General features: G+C 47.4%; 1 pseudogene; it reads left to right on the forward strand.

The window, feature by feature from the left end:
- Positions 1-2,313: 2,313 nt before the first annotated feature.
- LOC119333390 lies at positions 2,314-3,441 on the forward strand (annotated as a pseudogene).
- Positions 3,442-8,042: the final 4,601 nt, after the last annotated feature.

The following is an 8,042-nucleotide window of genomic DNA, read 5'->3' on the forward strand; positions in this document are numbered from 1 at the left end:
ATTATGAAAACACAATAAGTTTTGAATTTCTGGATTTTTTTTGAAATGTGAATATTTTTTAAAATTCAAAATGATTTTTGTAAACATAAACATTTTTGAATTCAAGAAGAAAATTTAACACATGCACAGTATTTGAAATCCAAACAAAATTTGAGAACATGAACATTATTTGAAGTTACCAAATATTTTTTCTAAATGTGAATATTTTCATAAATTATGAACATTCTTTAAAATGGAAACTTTCTTAGAAAAGGAGAAAATGAAAGAAAACCAACAAAAGAAATAGTAAGAAAAAACTGAAAAGGACCTAAACCGGTTAGGAACCTTCTAGAAGGTTTCCAAAACGAAATTCTATAGAACATTAAATGGGCCGGCCAGTTAGTCCCTCCTAAACACAGTTCTGTAGAATGGAAGAAAAAAAGCAGCAAATACGATATGCTCAACTACGACTCCGGCATTTCCTATTTGGCGACTACAGCGCCTGTTACAAGCATAAATGTTACAGGGTGCACCCTCTGCACTGGGCTGGCCCCATTTCTTCTTTTGTGTTAAATTTAAAATAAAGGGTGCGCGTGGCATGTTCAAACTCAAGAATTCTCTGTCGAAGCATTCCATAGTAGCCACTAGGAAAATGCATTCATTACAGCCCTCTTACTTCAATTTTTCCTTTATACACTTCTCAGTTCACGGAACATTATTTTCTTCCTCTTCTTCTTTTTTCTTTTCTTTTATTTTCCTTAAATGCGTGAACTTTTGTTCAAAAATGAAGATTTTTTCACAGTCAATTTACCTTTTTTTTATGATTGTTTTGAAATTTCAATTATCTTTTTTTGAAAGTTGATGAAATTTTTTAATTCGATGATTTTTTTCTTTCAGAATTGATGAACTACTTTGAAATTAGATAACCTTTTTTAAAAGTTGATCAATTTTTTTTCAAATTCATGAACTTTTGTTCCAAATTCGACGAACTTTTTTCAGAATTGATAAATTTGTTTTTAAGTTCGCTCGTTTTTCCTAAAATTGATGATTTTTTTCAATTTGTTATTTTTAAATTCTTTACCTTTTTCAAAATTTGATGAACTTTTTCATAAAAACAACTTCTCCAAATTGTTTTCAAATAATTTAATAATCTAAGCGGATAAATAGCGACGCTACAATGGGTCTTAAAAAGTTCGTTGTGCTATCCATCACTAAAATTCATAAGCTCTGGAGGTTAGAGCATCTACAGCCGGACCCCCTACTCTCTCCCTAAAGAGGTAATAGCACCCCAGGTACCCTAACTTGCACAGAATGTGATGATTTAGTCCCAAACTTGCAAAACTTCACTCCACCATACCTCAACTTGCACCTCATGTGATGATTTAGTCCCAGGCCAATCACAGCTCGACAATTGGCGGCCAGGTGGCTGGACCGGTCAGCGCACACACTTTTGCAGAAAACCCCCTACCGTTTTCTGTAATCAACCCGCACTCACCTCCCATGATTTTGTTCCCAGGTGTTCCCTATCATGATCTGAGCTCAGCAAACAACTCAACCGGTCCCATGTTCGACCGTTATAGTAGCGGCCCGGGTGGTTTGTTCACACAGAACAAGATGAGGAGGTGTAACCCTGTGGCTTTCGGCATGACACCGGCTGTCAAGGTCTAGAATGTTTGTCTGAATGCCTGCGCTCCACAGGTGCGTGCCTATCAGGCTATGAGAAAAAAAAATTGTAACTGGGATGTGCAGATCCTTGAATAGTAATTTGGTTCGGAAACTAACGACAATTTAAATGAACAAAATTTCGGCCAACCAACTGCACCAGATGCTGATGGTCGTTGAGTTTGGATCTTCACCGTTCGATGTTGGCATGGGACATGAGGAGAGCGACGACGAGTTGTCATTAGTCTTCTATGAAGCTGTGCAGCAGTGCGGAGACAAGAAGGAACTCGGCGGGTACGTGCTGAGTGACGTGCTCCGTTTTAGTACATTTGTACATTCGTTTACTTTGCTTAATGATTGCTGATTTGCTTGCTTTGCTGTTGACTGTTTCAGACAATGGTTCCGCCACACCATTCCTTTCCTCGTGGAGGTGACAGGGCACCGGTTTAGAGTTTGGTTCGAGTGCACGGTTGACTTCAGCTTCATGTGCATGGAAGGCGCCGTTCGATGCTTCAACGAGAAGGACCATGTCATGAGTTGGAACCAGCCAGTGTGGAGGCTGCTGGTCTCTCTTCAAGTTTGGGTACGTGCACTGGTGAACAGGACCCGTAGTGCGTGCTGTCCCATGGTACAAAAACAAGAGATCATCTATTGACTGCAAAGCTATAGGACGTCCACGATAAGCATACTAGCACTGCAAGCAAGCAAATCAGCAATCAACGCCGTGCTAAAGAAGTACTATTCGGTTGGGAAGTACCAATGCGCACAAAACATTCTGGCACGGACGGTTTTGATATCGCAGATTGATACGCACGCGCGACGTGAGGAGCAGGAGCGGCCTATGATGAACGACGGCCGCGTCCACCAGCTCCGACTTCTCCGGCGAGTACGCTTACGCTTACTCCTCCTCCGACCCCTCCCCCAGCCCGCTCTGCAGTCCACTTTGAGAAGCCCGTCCCGCCGCCGCCCCAACACCAGCAGAAGCCGCCGGCGCCGCAGCCCGGCACGTACGTGGTGCAGGTGCCCAAAGACAAGGTTTTCTGCGTGCTGCCGCCAGAGAACGCGCGCCTCTTCCAGCACTACACCCGCCATGCCGGCTGCTCCTGCCTCTGCGCCTGCCTCTACCTCGCCGTCGAGGTCCTCTCCCTCGCCATCCTACTCGCCGCCGCCGTCGGGGTCGTCTACCTCGCCTTCAAGCCCAGGCAGCTGGCGTACTCGGTCGTGTCCCTCGCAGTGTCGGGCCTCGCCGGCGTCAGCAATGCCTCGGCCCCCGGCCCGCTCTCGCCGGGGTTCGCCGCGACCTTCCACGCCGACAACAGCGCCAAAGGCAAGGTCGGCGTGCACTACGACGGCGCCGGGAGCCGCGTCGCCGTGTCGTACGAGGGCGTGAGCCTAGCGGACGGCGCGTGGCCGGCCTTCTACCAGGCGCCATGCAACATCACGGTGTTCATGGTGAAGGCCAAGGGCACCGGGATACGGTTCTCGGAGCGCGAGCGCGGGCAGATGGCCGCGGCGGAGCGGCTCCGATTGGTGCCGTTCGACGTGGACATCACGGTGCCCGTGCGGCTGCAGCTCGGCGGCGTGAGGACGTGGGCCGTGCCGGTGAAGGTTCGGTGCGCCATGACGGTGGACAGGCTCGCCGCCAGCGCCAAGGTGGTGTCCAGGCCGTGCGATGTCAATGTGCCGTTCTTGTTCCGTTCTGGAGGAAGTGACGCCGCCGATGCAAGAAAAAATGGCTACTGGCTGATTAGGAGAGCAGTTCTTGCAGGTAGCGGCCAAGGATTCATGCTGCTTCCGTGATTCTTTTTTCTCACCATTAATTTGTATGTTGGTTTGATCGAGCAATGTTAATTCTTTTCTCCGTTGAGAACTTGAAATCATGTTCTGCCGCGAAATTGTGCTGCAGTAAAGATGTTCACGAGGTGCAACCTCTCTTCTCCTGAAAGACTGAAAGAAAATGGTGTTGTGCACTGATACCTGTTCTGTTACAGTCTGAACAGTTTTATCATGTGGTTTTCAGTAGAAACTACACATTTTATTTTGTAACAGTAGCAACTACATGTCGTTCTGAATTGAAATACATGAACATTCGTAGTTCCAAGCAAACTTGGAATCTTGGATGTACTCCACTTTACACTAGGTTATTTATGCTTTTGCAGTCAATGGGAGGTGAGTGCGGGTTGATTACAGAAAACTAGAGGGGGTTTTCTGCAAAAGTGCGCGCGCTGACCGGTCCAGCCACCTGGCCGCCAACTGTCGAGCTGTGATTGGCCTGGGACTAAATCATCACATGAGGTGCAAGTTGGGGTATGGTGGAGTGAAGTTTTGCAAGTTTGGGACTAAATCATCACATTCTGTGCAAGTTAGGGTACCTGGGGTGCTATTACCTCCTCCCTAAACATCTGAAACGCCTGTCTAGACAGTACTCGGTCAAAAAATTGTGATCCAACTGGACCCCTCGGTTTACCCCTAAACGTCCGTACTAACCGGCGTACCTCAAATCCATCTTAAATATGGGGCGAGTATGAGGGGGTCCAGTCACACCCGGGCACTCTCCTCCATGTCATATGCAACACCTCTCTGGTCCCATATGCAGCCACCCGATCCTCCTCTCTCACCGCTCTCTCCCCGTCGGTATGGATGTGCGGCATGCACACGCCGAGGAGGTGGCTCCTCGCGGCGACAACGGTGTGGGTAGACCAAACGGTTGCAGCATGGGCGGAGGAGACATCGACGACATGGGCAGAGGAGGTCCCTCGGCGGCGCGACCTCGCGTAACGGTGCTGAACCGGCCGCCTTGTGGCTTAGCCGCTGCATGCTGGCCTCTGCGTGCGCGCTGGCTGCCGCGAGTTGGCCGGATAATGCCCAGACAATGCACGCGCCTGCCCAGATAATGGCCGGATAATGCCCACACAATGCATGGCTTATTTCCAACATTGGCTGCCATTGCCAGCCCAGCTGTGCGCCCGCTGTGTGCAGCCGTGCAGGCCATGCGTGCGTGGTGGCCGCGGCATGTGGCCTGGCCGCATCACATGCTGCCATCCATGCTGGCCGGCACGCATCCGTGTCGGGGCTGACCGTGCACAACTGTTGCATATTGGCTCGCACGTGCATACTGTTACCCTCGGGATCGATCTACTGCTTGCACTCAATGGAAATACGGGGATACAAGCTTCCTGGCGTCACGCCAAGGTCTGAATCCAGAGAGTGCTTGGGGAAGGGGAAGAAGGAAGATAGGAGAGATACAACCAGTTTGGGAAATTACATTTTCCTACCATTGGAGCCACGCACGCTCTGACTACTTGTAGCGGTGACTTCCTAAGCGGGTTGGGCTCGCTGCTGGGCGTCATGGGTTGGCCTCCCCTGTGGCGGCCTTGAGTGCATGAGTCAGCCTGCTCCGCTCTCTCTTCTCTGCTCTCTTCTTCAGTCATTGTGCCCCGGTCTTCAGGAAGGCCGTGACAATGCTCCCTCCCCGAGACGCAGCATGTCCCCATGCTAGTGCTTCCGCGTACCTTCGATGAAGAGCATGAAGTTGCTCCCAAGTAGCAAAGCTTGCTGGCAGTCCAGTCGAAAGAGTCCTGACTTGCGGAAGCAACTTCTTGCCCTGCCGCACCAGCCTCGCATCCAAAATTTGCTCAGGTTGTCGCTTGTCATCAGCAATGAGAAGAACAGAAAGATCAGTACTCATCGGTGTTGTAGGCGCCACGGCTTTTTTCAGTTGGGACATGTGAAAAACTGGGTGTACTTGGCTTCCAGCCGGCAGCTTGAGTTTGTAGGCCACTGCTCCCACGCATTGAATCACTTGAAATGGTCCAAAGAAACGAAAACAGAGTTTGTGAGACGATCTTGGAGCCACCGAAGTTTGGATGTGTGGTTGTAATCGCAGATACACCTTGTCCCCTACCTCAAACACTCATTCCGATCGCTTGCGGTCTACAAACTTCTTCATTCTTGGACGAGCCTTGTGCAAAAGTTGTTGGATGAGCTGCTGCATGGTGGAGCTTTCATCCAACCACTGTTGTAAACCAGCTGGTATCAATCCATCAGCTGTTGTATTCCAAAGTGTCTGGGTCGCTGGCCATACATGATCTCAAAGGGGGTGTGGCCTACAACAGAATGGAAGGACGTGTTGTACCAGAATTATGCTTGGGACAACCACGGTGACCATTTCTTCAGATTTGCATGCACAAAACATCGCAAAAACGTCTCCAAGCACTAGTTTACCCGTTCCGTTTGACCATCCGTTTGTGGGTGGTACGTCGAGCTGAGATTCAAGGTTGCATCAGCCGTTTTGAACAAGTTCTGCCATAGTCTGCTAGTGAATACGTTGTCTCTGTCCGACACAATGACTTGGGGCATTCCATGACGCTTGTTGTTACACCCACGATGCGGCTATATCTCCCACGTGTCGGAGCATGACTTAGAGGCATAACCGCATTGTAGGCAATGTCGCAAGAGGGGTAATCTTTACACATCCCATGTACTGAATAAGAAAGAGGTACATAGTTGGCTTACAATCGCCTCTTCACACAATACATAAATATAGCATTACAATCATCCAGATACAATCAAGGTCCGACTACGGAACCAAAATAAAGACAACCCCAAATGCATAATGTCCCCGATCGCCCCAACTGGGCTCCACTACCGATCGTCTGGAAAGGAAAAGTAGTATCGTCCTGAGTCCTCATCAAACTCCCACTTGAGCTCAGGCGTATCTCCTGGAATGGTATCATCGACACCGGCAGCTGACAGGTTGCCCCTAGGCCTATAAGAGGGGCTGAGCAAAGCGGAAACATAGCCAAACAACGGTTTCCTAGGACAAGGTGGGTTAGAGGCTTGGCTTAGCAATATGGGAGGCATGATATAGCAAGTGGTAGGTATCGCAGCATAGGCATAGCAACAGAGCGAGCAACTAGCAAGCAAAGATAGATGTGATTTCGAGGGTATGGTCATCTTGCCTGCAAAGTTCTCCGAGAAGACGAAAGCTTGAACCTCGTTAGCGTACTCAACGGGTACCTCGATCACGAACTCTACTCCCAGCTCTACCCAAAGCAAGAACACAAGCAAAGGAAACCACAATCAACCACGGTGCAATGCGCAAGCAACATGATGCAAAACATGGCATGATATTCGGGATGTGATATGCAATGCATATGCGAGCTCTGGAATGATAAGATTGATTAAGGCATCAACTTGGCAAACCACGTGCGCCGCTGGAAAGATGAGTTGATTTCGGTCGAAATTGATATAAAGATCACCGGAATCGGATGCATGGTTTGCAAATGGCAAGCAAAACAATAATGGCACTATTCTGCGATTAACAGCACGATGCCATCTAGAATGCAACAAGAAACTAAGCTACTACACTCCAACATAGCAACAAAGCACATGGTAATGATCCACTCAAGATTCTTGACAAAAGATGAACACTGAGCTACGGCTAAATCACACAATAGCAGGTTCAAAAAAGCATGGCAAAAGTGCAAAAGATATCAGGTTCACAGACTTAGTGAAAATAGCAACATGTCAGGATTTAACATCAGGAAGCAATGTTTAAATCAAGATAACAACATGCTACATGAACATATCATGGCAAAGCAAGGCATGGCATGAAACTACTCAACGCATACAACAAAAGTCCCTTACTGACCATAAGCCAAAAGGAATCAGAAGATACAATGGCACCCTTGTAAACATAGCATGTTTCGTTAACAGATTCAGACTTAGCAGAAAAACTGGGCATGGCAAAAACAGAGGTACATAGGCATGTTTGCGAGCTCGATGCACTCACCACAAGGAATTGCATGATAAACTAAGCATACAACCAGCAAGTAGAAATGATCAATAAGCTAACCATGGCAAGAACACTCTCATAACATGCATGTCAACTACAACAACCTCGGCAAAATTGATTAACATGTAAACAATCTGCCAGGAACATTTTATAGCAAAAGTAGAGCAAGATTGAGTCATGCTAGGGTACTCCGTAATTAAAAACAAAGAGATGGATGGATAGAGCATAACAATATCTCAAAATCATCCTTACTGAACATGCTCAAAAGAGGCATGGATCACTCTGTAGCAACAAGAATACATGACATAAAAATATCATCAGGGAAATGACTTAGAAGAATTCTAAGTCCCTAAAATCAGCAACATCACGAGAGCTACTTTGCATGCTTTTGCTAGTCACCACAATGATCACAAAAATAAATGGCATACACCCCTGTAAATATGGCATGGTCTAGCCCAAAACACATGTAGGGCTCAAGTTCATAGGAAGCACACATTAAACATGGCAAAAATGACAAATGTCCATAATTCGTTAAGAAACAGAAACTAACATTACATAGCACTCTTGCAACAGAATTTAGGGTATGAACTCAAATGAACATGAT

The sequence above is a fragment of the Triticum dicoccoides genome, chromosome 7A (assembly GCF_002162155.2).
Source record: "Triticum dicoccoides isolate Atlit2015 ecotype Zavitan chromosome 7A, WEW_v2.0, whole genome shotgun sequence".
Taxonomy (NCBI): Eukaryota; Viridiplantae; Streptophyta; class Magnoliopsida; order Poales; family Poaceae; genus Triticum; species Triticum dicoccoides.